The sequence below is a fragment of the Mirounga leonina genome, unplaced genomic scaffold (genome assembly GCF_011800145.1).
Source record: "Mirounga leonina isolate KUSES-001 unplaced genomic scaffold, KU_Mleo_1.0 Mir_204, whole genome shotgun sequence".
Classification (NCBI taxonomy): Eukaryota; Metazoa; Chordata; class Mammalia; order Carnivora; family Phocidae; genus Mirounga; species Mirounga leonina.
The window spans coordinates 2,754,312-2,769,801 of NW_023270513.1; positions in this window are offsets into that span (position 1 = coordinate 2,754,312).

A 15,490-nucleotide genomic window follows, 5' to 3' on the forward strand; every position below is an offset into this window, starting at 1 on the left:
TCTCCCATACAAAATTCTAAATAACTTATGTAGCTACTTTGTTCTCAAGGAGATGGAGCATAACTCTCTATTCCTTAACAAGGAGATGGAGCATAAATCTCTATTCCTTAAGCTTGGATGTACACAGTAACTTCCAAGAGTACAATATGGAGAGGGGGATAAAAGAGTAACTTTACTGTGAAGAAACCTGACAAATATCACCTCAGACAAGTGTTCAAGGTGAACATCAAAAGTGGTAAGTCACAGGGGCACCTGGCTGGCTGAGTTGGTAGAGCATGTGACTCTTGATCTCGGGATTGTGAGTTCACGCCCCATGCTGGGTGTAGAGGTTACTTTAAAGAAAAAGTGGTAAGTCATTGTGACAGTATGTACCCTTGATATGTTGTGGTGAAAATGGTATTTTACCTCTGTGGTCTTCTTCCTCAAAACCTATAACCCCAGTTTAATCATACATCAAATTCCAACAGAGAGATATCCTACAAAATTGCAGACCAGTTCTCCACAAAACTATCAAGGTCATCAAAAGTAAGAAAAGTCTGAGAAACTGTCATAGGCAAGAGGAGCCTAAGGACATGCGATAACAAAATATAATGTGGTGTCCTAGATGGTCCTGGAACAGATAAAGGGCAGTCGGTAAAAACTAAGGAAATCTGAATAAAGTATGAGCTTTAATAAGGTATCAATATTGCTTTACTAACTATAATAACTGTACCATACTAATATGAGATGTTAACAATAGGGGAAACTGGGTGTGGGTTATATGGGAACTCTGTACTATCTTCTCATTTTTTCTGAAAATCTAAAACTGTTCTAAAAAATAAAGAGTAGTAAAAAAGAAAAAGACCTTGTCAACAACAAATTGTATGTTGAGTAAAACTAACCTTCCGATAAAGGAAAATTGAGAAAATTTGTTGCTAGCAAATCTGCCCTTAAAGAATGGCTAAAAGGAAGTTCTCTGAACAGAAAGGAAATGATAAAAGAAGACCTGGCACTTGAAAAAGGAAAGAACATTAGAATGAGCAAAAATAGGGGTATACAATCCTCTTCATGAGTTCCTTAAATCATATTTGATAGAGCAAAAATTATAACACCATCTGATGTGATGGCTCAATATATATAGAAGAAATACTTAAGACAATTATATATTTTAAAAGTGGGGAGGGACGCCTGGGTGGCTCGGTCTGTTAAGTGTCTGCCTTCAGCTCAGGTCATGATCTCAGGGTCCTGGGATTGAGACCGGCATGGGGCTCCCTGCTCAGCAGGGAGTCTGCTTCTCTCTCTCCCTCTGCCGCTCCTCTTGCTTGTGTTCTTTCTCTCTCTCTCTCTCAAATAAATAAATAAAATCTTTTTAAAAAATAAAAAATAGGGGCGCCTGGGTGGCTCAGTCGTTAAGCGTCTGCCTTCGGCTCAGGTCATGATCCCAGAGTCCTGGGATGGAGCCCCATGTCGGGCTCCCTGCTCGGTGGGGAGCCTGCTTCTCCCTCTCCCACTCCCCCTGCTTGTGTTCCCTCTCTCACTGTGTCTCTCTCTGTTAAATAATAAATAAAATCTTTAAAAATAAATAAATAAATAAAATAAAAAATAAAAGTGGGGAAAGTAAAGGCATCTGAATAGAAGTAAGGCCTCTCTACTTCACTTGAAGTGGTAAAGCACCAACACCAGTAGACAGTAATAAATTACATATTTACATTGTAATACCTAGATCAACAACTAAGAAAACTACATAAAGCAGTGTGCTCAAAAATACTATAAATAAATCAAGATCGAATCCTAAAAAATGTTCACGTAACCACAATAAAACACAAAAAGACAAAGAGAACAAGAAACAGTGTTAGAAGGCGGGGAGGGAGGGAGATATAAAAAGGGAGAGATTATTAACTTTATTTACCTTCTTGTATTTTTTTTTACCTTCTTGTAATTTTCAAAAGATTTTATTTATATATTTGAGAGAGAGAGCAAGAGAGCAGGAGCAGGATGGGGAGGGGCAGAGGGAGAGGGACAAGCAAACTCCCCACTGAGCAGGAAGGGATGTGGGGCTGGATCCCAGGACCCCGAGATCATGACCTGAGCTGAAGGCAGATGCTTAACTGACTGAGCCACCCAGCCACCCCACCTTCTTGTATTTATAGATTATTTCACTTATTATAGTGAGAACATACTATATTTGTAATTTAAAAGAAAATTGCAGTTAAATAAATTTTTGAGGGAAATGTTTTCCCTCAAACTTACTTTTGCTGTTCTCTCCTTTAGTGAATTGGTGTCATCATTCACTCCTAAGACAAGAGACCTAAAAGTAATTCTAGATCCATCCGTTTCTGTAATCTTCCACCCTTCCACTTAATTAGTCACCAGATCCAGATTTTAGTTCATAAATATCCCTATCTTCCTCTAATTAATCATAAATCCTATCTATTCTAGTTCCTAAATCTCTTTTTAAATCCCTTCCCCTCTTTACCACCTCTGCCAATAAGGCTTTTTTTATTTCAGGACTTTATTATCTCTCAGTACTTCAATAGCTTTTAAAATAATCCCCTGTTTTACTCCTCTACCCAATCTCTTTTACACAGTGCTCTCAGAATTATCTTTCTAAACAGTTATATTGTACCACTGTTGGTACACAAATAAATATATTTTTATTTTAATAGGCATACTTTCGTTTTAATTTTTGTAAGAAAATATATTAAACTCAAGATTTCTAAGATATTACTGCCTAGGGCGCCTGGGTGGCTCAGTTGGTTAAGCGACTGCCTTCGGCTCAGGTCATGATCCTGGAGTCCCTGGATCGAGTCCCGCATCGGGCTCCCTGCTCGGCAGGGAGTCTGCTTCTCCCTCAGACCCTATCCCCTCTCATGTGTTCTCTCTCATTCTCTCTCTCTCAAAATAAATAAAATCTTTAAAAAAAAAAAAAAGATATTACTGCCTAAATTTTTTTTTAAAGATTTTATTTATTTATTTGAGAGAGAGAATGGGAGACAGAGAGCATGAGAGGGGGAGGGTCAGAGGGAGAAGCAGACCCCCCGCTGAGCAGGGAGCCCGATGTGGGACTTGATCCCGGGACTCCAGGATCATGACCTGAGCCGAAGGCAGTCGCTTAACCAACTGAGCCACCCAGGCGCCCTACTGCCTAAATTTAAGAAATGAAAATGGTGAAGGTAGAATATGATTCAGTGAAGTTGGAAACATTGGTCTACAAGAATAAAGCCCAACTCCATGAGTTTTTATGATCTGGTCCCATTCTAACTTTACAAATTTGTAATCATAAATGTACCATTTCAATTAGAAAGAACTTTCTGGGACACCTGGCTGGCTCAGTTGGTAGAGCATGAGACTCTTTTTTTTTTTTAAGATTTTATTTATTTATTTGACAGAGAGAGACACAGCGAGAGAGGGAACACAAGCAGGGGGAGTGGGAGAGGGAGAAGCAGACTCCCCGCCGAGCAGGGAGCCCGATGCGGGGCTCGATCCCAGGACCCTGGGATCATGACCAGAGCCGAAGGCAGACACTTAACGACTGAGCCACTCAGGCGCCCCAGAGCATGAGACTCTTGATCTAGGGGTCATGAGTTCGACCCCATAGTGGGTGTAGAGATTACTTTAAAAAAAAACAGAAAGAACTTTCTGATGGCCCCGAAACATGCCACGTTCTTTCATTCTTCTCTGCCCTTCCTCATGCAGTTCTCTCTCGTTCTACCTAGTAAACCCCTCCTTTTCCTTCAATATTCAGCTCAAACATTTCTTCTGTGAGGAATATTTTTGCACATGAATGTTTATAGCAACTTTATTCATAATTACTGAAACCTAGAAGCAACCAAGATTTTTTTAAGTTTATTTTTTTAGTAATCTCTACACCCAATGTGGGGCTCAAACCCACAACTCCGAGATCAAGAGTCACACAGTCTCCCGACTGAGCCTGCCAGGTGCCCCAAGATGTTTTTCAGTTAAGTGAATGGATAAACAAACTGTGGTATATCCAAACAATGGGATGCTATTGAGTGGTAAGAGAAAATGAGCTATCAAACCATGCAAAAGCATGCATGAATCTTAAACATATATTTCTACATGTAAGAAGCCAGTCTGAAAAGACTACATACTATAGAATTCCATTTATGTGACATTCTAGAAGGGGGAAAACTGTAGTGACAGTAAAAATATCAATGGTTTCCAGGAATTTGGGGAAGAGGAGGAGGGTTGACTAGGTGAAGCACGGGAGTATTTTAGTGCAGTGACATTATTTTCCATGATACTGTAATGGTGGATACTTTACACATTTTTCAAAACTTACAGAACTTTACAGCACAAAGAGTGAAATTTAATGTATGCAATTAACACAAAAAGTCATTTAGAAGATCAAGGGATACAAAGTCAGAATGTAGAATGTGAAAAAAAATCTAACTTTATTACAAATGTTATGAAATAACCTTAGAAAAATAGGTAGGGGCAGAGGTACAAACCTAAGTAACTTTTGTAAATGAATGATGTCTGGAAAGTTATAGGCAAAAGGGGCTACACATAAAGCACTCCATTCTGGTTAATACAGTTGTTTCCCAGGGCACCTGGGTGGCTCAGTGGGTTAAGCGTCTGCTTTCAGCTCAGGTCATGATCCCAGGGTCCTGGGATAGAGCCCCGTGTCTGGCTCCCTGCTTAGCGGGGAGCCTGCTTCTCCCTCTCCCTCTGCTGCTCCCACTGCTTGTGCTCTCTCACACTCTCTCTTTCTCTCAGATAAATAAAGAAAATCTTAAAAAAAAAAATACAGTTGTTTCCCGGGAAGCTACATGCTAGCAATTCTGAAACCATTATACATGTATACTGGAATTGAACAATTAAGTAACCAGATGATGGATTGTGGGAGCCAGGTTTCTCACTGTTGGGAGTGGGAGGGTACAGAGAAGCAAAGGGAAGAGGCTAAAAGAATCCACATGGTAAGGGATAAGAATTGGAGGCCATAGTATATACTCATGTTTAGCATAATACAGATACATTTATACATCTTTATATATATATATATATATATATATATATATATATATATATATATGTTGCTAAATTAATTAAATAAGGAGGGCATTAGACTGATGCAGGCTCTAAGGCCAATGTGGCCTACATAAGCAAACCAAAATCTAAGCCTATAAAGGCCTCAAGATTACCAAATCCAAACATTGAGGACAATCAATTACAAACTGCCAACTAGGCTTTAAGCTACAGGCTCCAAACACCTCCAGTTTGTTGCTGCCCAATTCGAATGGATTTTTGCTCAAATTTCCAAAATTTTCAATATGCCTGAGTTTAATCTTCCAGCAGCTCTAGTGCCAGAAGACGGAACTGAAGGAGACTCCTGAGGGACCCGGGAGCAACATTGTGGCAACCAGGAGAAGGCACCTGCTGAGCCCCTTGAGCTCACCACCCCTTCACTGCCTCTGGAGGGGGTGGGCAAGCCCCCCCATCCCCATCCCAGCTCCACAGCCTTTGCCTTAAGAGCTTTTGGACTCCCTCGGCACATTTTTCTCTGGATTGGGTCAGGGAACCAACCAGAGTTAGATCGGATCTGACCTAAAAATCAGACTCTGGCTTGAGGATTTTTTTCTAACATCACCCCTCTTACAGCTTTATTCTAGTACTTGTACTTTACAATGTGGTAATTACTTGTTCATATTTCTGTGTTCCCCACCAAATTATGAACCCTTCCTGGACAGGGCCTAAATCTTACTCAATTCCTTATCTCGAAGTCTCACAAAATACCTGGCATACACAAGTACTCATAAAATGTAAGTTGAATGGAAAAGATTGAAGTCTGGAATCTAGAGTCAAGGAGAGCAAGCATTCCCTAAAGGCATATCTGCTTTGCATGTTACTACAGCCTTTCTCTCTGCTTTTAGACATCACTCAGATCACCTGGAAAAGAATGCAAAGGCCAGTCATGAAGGTTTCAGGGCTAGGAACAGAAGAGATTAGAAGGGTTTAAGGTGAGGCCAAGCGGCCTTCAACTGGCACTAAGTTAACTGTTCTACACACCCACACTTCAGTCTCTGTGGACCCAGCCTTCTTGCCCATCTTCATTGTCTGTCTGGTTTCTGACTATCTGTGAGGAATAAACGCAAGGATTATGGCATCTGCCTACCTCTGGGAGCAGCGAATAGTGCCTTGGACTTGAGATAACAGAATGGACATTGCTCTGCTGCAGTTTCATTTCTATGTTGAAGTTTGGAACTCTCTAGATTGGTATTGCACTTATAGATAAGGCACAGTGGTTGTAAAAGATTATTAGTGGTGGTAGGGAACAAAGATGCGGGTGAGAGGAGAGAGAGCGAGCTAGATGGACTATCACCATATAAATCTTTTTTTTTTTTTACAATTTTATTTATTTAATTGAGAGAGAGAGAGAGAGAGAGAGAGCACAAGCAGGGGGAGGGGCAGAGGGAGAGGGAGAAGCAGACATCCCGTTGAGTGGGGAGCCTGATGCAGGGCTCGATCCCAGGACCCTGAGATCATGACCTGAGCTGAAGTCAGATGCTTAACGGACTGAGCCACCCGGGCGCCCTTTCACCATACAAATGTTACACAGAAAACGTTTAAACTCTTTGGCTTAAGGTTGGCCCTGATGATAGCCCCCCTTCCTGTAGGAACGCTGACTGGACAGGCAGAGAGAACTTGGGAAAAGGCTTTAGGGCCTTGAAGTGCCAGACTTGGAGCTACCCCTCTTATATGCCTGTTTTTCTCTTCACACTAAGTACAACCCTTATGGTTTACTATCTCTGCGTGATCTTTGGTTAAAGCACCTTGACAAAGGAATAAGTGCATAAAGGTTGAATGTTTCCAGCTCTCTAGGGGCTCCTTGTCTTGAGAAGCCCATGGCTATAGCCCTCATAATCCATGAATAGGCAGTATGGCACTGACCTTCCAAGAAACTTAATATAAAAGGGTTCACATTGAAAGTTAGTGATTGCTTTTTAAGTTATTGTTTGAGGGATGGGAAATGGTACCAACATAGAAGTAGCAGATTAAGAAGAAAAAAAAAAAAAAACCCTAAGTCTCTTCACTAAGCTTTTATTCCTTTAGCCAACTGATTCTGAGAGCCAGACAAGATTAGGCAGATATGGGGGTAGGGAAAAGGGAAATGTGCCTCGCTATAAAAAAGGCAAATGTGAAGGTATATGGTGTAATAAGAACTATGATCCTGAGAGTTCACTAAATATCAGTATCTAACATTTTAAAAGATGTTTTCCACTTAAAATGATACATGTTTTAGGGGCACCTGGCTGGCTTAGTTGGTAGAGCATGAGACTCTTTTTTTAAAGATTTTATTTATTTATTTGTTTGTTTGTTTATTTGTTTGCTTATCAGAGAGAGAGAATGAGAGACAGAGCACAAGCAGGGGGAGTGGCAGGCAGAGGGAGAAGCAGGCTTCCCGCTGAGCAAGGAGCCCGATGTGGTACTTGTTCCCAGGACCCTGGGATCATGACCTGAGCCAAAGGCAGACACTTAACTGACTGAAACATCCAGGCATCCCGAGCATGAGACTTTTGATCTCAAGGTTGTAGGTTTGAGCCCCATGTTGGGTGCAAAGATTACTTACAAATAAAATCTTAAAAAAAATAAAATGATACATGTTTTTTATAGAAAATAAGGAAAATGGAGTCCTCAAGGTGATTCTGTCTATATTCACTCTCTGAAGCAGGCTCTCTCAAACATTAATGTGTATAAAATCACGGGAAGCTTTAATAAGCATATCAGAGAAGCTTGTTATAATGCAGAGTCTGATTCTAACCCAAGAAATGATTAAGTACATCTGGGATTCTGTGTTTTAAATAAGCATACCACATAATGCAGAAGGTCCACACTTTAAGAACATGGGCCTAAGGGTAGAGCCTCATTCTTAGTACACAAATTGATGATTCTGAATTTCTTCTTATTCTGTCTTTCCTTCCTTTAGCCAACTTATCCATTGATGTAGTCACAGCCTCACTTACATGAACAACTCTTGACTATTCCTTTCTACCCTCAACCTCTCTGAGTTTCAGAGCCAAGTTTATACCTACCTGCAGGATACTGTGTGTCTTGCCAGCACCCAAACTCAGCATGTTCAAAACTGAAGTCATTAGTCATCAGTGAACAGTGGCTTCTTACTATGTACCTGAAACCATGCTAAAGATCTGGGATAGAAAAATGAAACAATTTATGGTTTTTGCCAAAATCCCTAAAAATTAATTTGTTTCAATAGCATCTTAAGGTAACCTTCTGGGAAAAAAAAATAATGAAATAAAATTCCTTACTTATCTTTGAGAAACTCACAGGCTATCCATCATAATAAAACAGAATCCATGCTATAGCAGCAGTATATATACAGTATTTTGGGGATACCAATCTCAGAGCAATTAGTTCTACCCAAGACTGGGTAGAGACGGTAGGGTGGTAAGGGGTCTACTCTTTTTTTTTAGTATATGTGCTGCCGAAGCGAGCACAAGGGGTCTACTCTAAGGGAAGATATTGTAGAGGACATTTCCCTGAATTCCCTATTAGAGAAATGAGTAAATAATACATTCATAAAATATGTCTTTTGACCAATTAGTACTGGGAACTTAATATTTTTATATCAATGTGTACTAGATTTAGAATGAGTGAGTATGATGTAACCTAATGAAGTATATTATGATCTACCTGGGAGAAATTAAGTATTAATAGAAGGGAAGTGGTCTACATGCCATCTAGGCAAAAATGGAGCAGGAAAAGACTATGTTAGTGTATATCCAGTGCTAGCCACAAAGGGGAGAAACTGGTTAGTAGATACAAGTCCTAACAGCTCACATTTACTGAATATTGCTTAATGCTCCAAAGATTAAACTAGGGCGCCTGGGTGGCTCAGATGGTTAAGCGTCTGCCTTCGGCTCAGGTCATGATCCCAGCGTCCTGGGATCGAGTCCCGCATCGGGCTCCCTGCTCCTTGGGAGCCTGCTTCTCCCTCTGCCTCTCTCTCTCTCTGTCTCTCATGAATAAATAAATAAAATCTTTAAAAAAAAAGATTAAACTATATATTTGATATGGATGATTTACTGTAATTCACACAACTCTAAGATGTAGGTACTATTACTAAACACATGTATGGTGGACCAAGTTGACATACATATCCCTTTAGTGAAGCTAGGCACATCATGTTTTTGTTTTGTTTCTAAACCGCTGCTATTTATTTCAGTGGTATGATACCAGAACTTAATCTTATTTATACAGGTGAATGCATTTTTATTGTAGTAAAATATACATAATAGAAAATATAATATAGTTTACCATTTTAACTATTTTTATTTTTTATTTTTATTTATTTTTTAAAAAGATTTTATTTATTTGAGGGAGAGAGAGAACATGAGTGGGGGTGGGAGGGGCAGAGGGAGAGGGAGAAGCAGGGTGAGCAGGGTGCCTGATGCTGGGCTTGATCGGACCCTGAGATCATGACCTGAGCCAGAGGCAGATGCTTAACCAACTGAGCCACCCAGGTGCCCCTTAACTATTTTTAGGAATACACTTCAGTGGCATTAAGTACATTCATGCTTGGTGCCTGGGTGGCTCAAGAGTTCAACACTTAATTGACTGAGCCACCCTGGTGCCCCAGAATTTCCTTCATTTTAAGGCTGAACAATATTCAGTGTATGTATAAACTACATTTTCTTTTTTTTTTTTAAGATTTTATTTATTTATTTATTTGTCAGAGAGAGAGAGAGAGAGAGGACACAAGCAGGGGGAGCAGCAGGGGCAGAGGGAGAAGCAGGCTCCCCGCTGAGCAAGGAGCCTGACGCGGGGCTCCATCCCAGGACTCTGGGATCATGACCTGAGCCAAAGGCAGATGCTTAATGGACTGAGTCTCCCAGGTGCCCCATTCCTAGCATTTTTAAAAAGTAATCTCTACCCCTAACATAGGGTTTGAACTCATGACCCCAAGATCAAGAGTCGCATGCTCTAAATGTATAAAGCATTTTTAGCTTTCCTTTTTAAATAATTTTTCTCTAATTAAGTTATTAAATAACTTAATAACTTTTAAATAACTTTTCTCTAATTAAAAGTAACACATTTGAAGAAAAAAGTGAGTTGAAAAACAAAATGTAAAATATGATTCAAAATACAATATAGCAATTCTACTCCTGGGTATATACCCAATCGAACTGAAAGCAGGGACTTGAACAGATACTTGTACACTCATCTTCACAGCAGCATTATCCACAGTAGCCAGAAGGTGGAAGCAACCCAAGTATCCATCAGTGAATGAATGGATAAAGAAAATGTAGTTTAGGTACGCCTGGGTGGCTCAAGAGTTGGACACTCACCTGACACCCAGGTGCCCTTCACCCCACTGGTGCTCTCTCTCTCTCAAATAAATAAATAAAATCTTAAAAAAAAATGCTAGGGGCACCTGGGTGGTTCAGTTGGTTAAGCGTCCAACTCTTGGTTTTGGCTCAGGTCATGATTTCGGGGTTGTGAGATCAAGCCTCACGTTGAGGGGTGCCTGGGTGGCTCAGTCGTTAAGCCTCTGCCTTCGGCTCAGGTCATGATTCCAGAGTCCTGGGATCGAGTCCCACATCAGGCTCCCTGCTCAGCGGGAGGCCTGCTTCTCCCTCTCCCACTCCCCCTTCTTGTGTTCCCTCTCTCACTGTGTCTTTCTCTGTCAAATAAATAAAAAAAAAAAAATCTTAAAAAAAAAAATCCTCACATTGGGCTCTGTGCTCAGTGCGGAGTCTGCTTAAGACTCTCTCTCTCTCTGCCCCTCCTGCATGGTTGCTGAGGCTCTCTCTCTAAAAATGAATACTCCTTTAAAAATGCTATATACATTTTTTTAAAGATTTTATTTATTTATTTGACAGACAGAACACAAGCAGGGGGAGCAGCAGGCAGTGGGAGAGGGAGAAGCAGACTCCCTGCTGAGCAGGGATTCCCGTCACAGGGCTCGATCCCAGGACCCTGGGGTCATGACCTGAGCTGAAGGCTGACACTTAACCAACTGAGCCACCCAGGTGCCCCTAAAAATGCTATATACATTTAAGAAAAAAATTAATACAGTGGTATTTCTGACCTATTGGCCACAGAATTCAAGTTCTGAATCTGATCATCTTTGGATGAACTGACCAAACCAGGTTTCTGGACCTATAAAACAACAGACTGACCCTAGTCTTAGAAATGCCACAAGGATAATGGCATCTTTAAGACTCAGTCTAAAGCAGCCTACTGACTCCTTTCTGGTCTCTCTCTAAGCTGAGATGTGGGTAACTCCAACTTAGGAACAGTGGATACTAAATTTAGAAATAAGGAGTTTCCTACCTCATTTCCTTTCCGTACTTTCTTGAATGGATTTCAGAGTTGGAAGAAGCATGAGAAGTCAATTACTATAATCCTTTTATAAAACAATCCACTTGAAATGAATGGGCCTTCTGAAAGTGACTCTAGGATGTAGGTATTTGGTCTCCGATGGCATTAATCAGGGTATGGATCTCTTAAGAAATGTAATTTCAAGTTGGCGATTGTTTTTATAAAGTAATATTTCAGGGGATAATTTCCAAACATTCTAAACCCATTTATACCAGGAAAGCTATTTTCTCGATATTACAGAGTAGGATACTTTACCGTAAGTTCTCAGGCTGACTACAAAGCTCAGCAGCTCTTAAGGTCAACAACAAATACATCAAGGAAAATCTTCCCTGAAGAAAAGAACAGTGGGGAGCAATTGCAAATGGGTATGGGTTTTACTTTTGGAATGATAAAAATGTTTGAAAATTAATTGTGGTGATAGTTGTACAACTCTGTAAATACACTAGAAACCAATTAATTGTATGGGGTGTCTCGGTGGCTCAGTCGAGTGGTTAAGCGTCTGCCTTCAGTTCAGGTCATGATTCCAGGGTCTTCTCCTTCTCCCTCTGCTTGCTCACTCTCTCTCTCTTGCTCACTCTCTCTCTCCAATAAATAAATAAAATCTTTTTTTTAAAAAACCAATTAATTGTATATCTTAAATGGGTAAGTTGTATAGTATGTGAATTATGTATCAATAAAATTGTTATTTTTAAGAAGATATCAAGGGGCGCCTGGGTGGCTCAGTCGTTAAGCATCTGCCTTCGGCTCAGGTCATGACCCTAGGGTCCTGGGATCGAGCCCGCGACGGGATCCCTGCTCAGCGGGAAGGCTGCTTCTCCCTCTCCCACTCCTCCTGCTTGTGTTCCTGCTCTCACTGTGTCTCTCTCTGTCAAATAAATAAATAAAATCTTTAAAAAAATAAAAAATAAAAAAATAAAAAAGATATCAAGATAATGAAAACACACCCCTCAGAATAGAAGAAAAAATTTGCAAATCGTATATCTGATATATGGTTGTGCATATATATATATGCATATATATACATATATATGCATATATATATACAACATATAGAGAACTCCTACAATTTAACAATAAAATGATAAACCAATTTTTAAAAGGGCAAAGATTTCAATAGACATTTCTCCAAAGAAGATATACAAATGGCCAACAAGCATGTGAAAAGATGTTTTTTTTAATATTTTATTTATTTATTTATTTGAGAGAGAGAATGAGAGAGAGAGCACGAGAAGGGGGAGGGTCAGAGGGAGAAGCAGACTCCCTGCCGAGCAGGGAGCCCGATGCAGGACTCAATCCCGGGACTACAGGATCATGACCTGAGCCGAAGGCAGTCGCTTAACCAACTGAGCCACCCAGGCGCCCCATGTGAAAAGATGTTAACCACCACCAATCATTAGGGAAATGCAAATCAAAACCACAGGTATGGTTATGATTAAAACAACAGATAATAAGTGTTAGTGAGGATATGGAGAAATCTGAATCCCCACGTATTGCTGGTAGAAATGCAAAATGGTACAGCTGGTGTGGGAAACAGCAGAAAACAGTTTGGCAATTCCTCAACAAATTAAACATAGAATTACTACATGACCAAGCAATTTCATTCCTAGATATATACTCAAAAGAATTACAAACATTTGTTCAAACAAAACCTTAAACATATATGTTTATAGCAGTACTATTTATGAGAGCCAAATGGTAGAAACAACCCAAATGCCCATCAATGAGTGAATGGATAAACAAATTGTGGAGTAACCATACAAAGGAGTATCATTCAGTCATAAAAAGTAATCAAGTACTGATACATGCCACAGTGTGGATGAGCCTTAAAAACATGCTAATCATTTCACAATGTATGCATATATCAAAACATCACATTGTACCCCTTAAATATATACAATATTTGCCAACCAAAGCTCTATAAAGCTGGAGGAAAAAAGAGAAAACATCTTTTTTTTTTAAAGATTTTATCTATTTATTTGAGAGAGAGAATGAGATAGAGAGAGAGAGCATGAGAGGGGGGAGGGTCAGAGGGAGAAGCAGGCTCCCCGCTGAGCAGGGAGCCCGATGCAGGACTCGATCCGGGGACTCCAGGATCATGACCTAAGCCGAAGGCAGTTGCTTAACCAACTGAGCCACCCAGGCGCCCAAAAAGAGAAAACATCTAAGTGAAAGAAGTCAAAGACAAAAGATCACGTATTGTATGGTTCCATTTTTATGAAATATCTAGAATAGGTAAATCCAGAGATAGAAAGCAGATTAGGGGTTACCAAGGGCTGAGGGCAGGGGGAAATGGGGGGTAACTGCCTGATGGGTACAGATTTTCCATTTGGAGTGATGACAAAGTTAGATAGAGGTGATGGTTGCACAACATCATGAATATACTTAATATCAATGAGTTGCACATTTTAAAACAGTTAAAACAGTAAATTTTATGGTATGTGTATTTTGCAACCATAAAAAGAAAAGAAAAATTCAGACCTATAAGAGGTTGCAGAAAAGCATTAGGAATAATTAACTATAAATGAGATTTAAGCTTCATTACAACACAGATTGGAAAATAAAAGTGTAGTAGATCTAACCAGTTGAGATACAGGAATGTATTTAGCAAAAGTGTAACCCTGTAAAACTAACTACTGATTGAAATCTTTTATCACGTAAAAATCTTAGTATTGGAAAGAATCTTAGATGCCATCCTAATCTTCTCTACAGTAAAAGAAAATGATGAACACAGGAAAAAACATGAACAAACTTACTTTGAAAAACATCAGGTCCAAAATATAAAGAGCTCAGAAGGTCATCACTCTTACCTTCATACACACAAAAAAATGCTGACAAACTGAAAATCAACAACTATTCTTAGGTTCATCAGAGAATTGAGGTCACAGGGCAAACAACTGCCTCCAAAAATAGAGAGACAGGTGAATACAGAGAATCACAGCTTTTGAGAATAGAAGCCCACCACTGGAGCTAGTATTAGAATTGGAAATTTAGACTGTAATTGACCAATTGCTCAAAACTCTGTGTGGATAAGCATAAGAGTTAAAAATTCTGGAGGGAGGGCCCAATTTTAGGGAGGCCTGGACACTTTCATGAGTTCTACCTACATGAGCCCCACTAAGTTCTCAGTGTAAAGACTGGAGAAAAAGTACCTCAGAATTGTGATGGTAGTAGAGGGGAACCATTTTGAAATATGCCCAGAATATTCTGTTCTCCTTAAAAAAAAAAAAAAAGCATGCACTAAAGGTAATCTATTTTACCAGAGCCTACCCACCTTGGGTTTTACCAGCCTAGCCAGTCTGGAGGAATGGAAATACCCAATTCCAGCCCCTTCTAGTTTTCCTGTCTCACCTAAGTTGGGAGATGTGGTAGAATGGAAGGCAGCTATGCTCACCACTATACCACCAACACAGACGGAGATGTGGTAGAATGGAAAGCGCTTGTTAAAGGTCACATCTCAGGAACACAGGTTCACTAAAAGACTGAGACCTAACCACAGGAATAGAGAATCCTCCTCCAACACCATGCCACCACATTAGTAAGATTCCTGTATATAATAACAAGATGACAATGGAAAGAACTATACATCTCAGACCTTATTTAAAAAGAACTCTCTAGGGGCGCCTGGGTGGCTCAGTCGCTAAGCATCTGCCTTCGGCTCAGGTCATGGTCCCAGGGTCCTGGATCCAGCCCCGCATCGGGCTCCCTGCTCGGCGGGAAGCCTGCTTCTCCCTCTCCCACTTCCCCTGCTCGTGTTCCCTCTCTCTCTGTGTCTCTCTCTTTCAAATAAATAAATAAATAAAATCTTTAAAAAAAAAAAAAGAAAAAGAACTCTCTAGGAAAATCCAAAGACAAAAGGGGTGGCAAAAACAAGGGCACCAGCAGGAATTTCACATCTGACACAGCTACAGTAAACAGTAAACCCAGCCTAACTCCTAGCCAGATAAAAATAAATTCTCACACTAAATGCCAATTTACCTGAGTTCCTTTTACCCAGTACATCATGTCTAGCTTCCAACCAGAGATTAGGAGGCATACTAAATGGCAAAAACAAAAGTATAAACAGACAGAAAAAACATCAGAACCAGACTAAGATATGGCTGAGATTGTGGAATTACTGGAACAGGAGTTTAAAATAACTATATGGTAA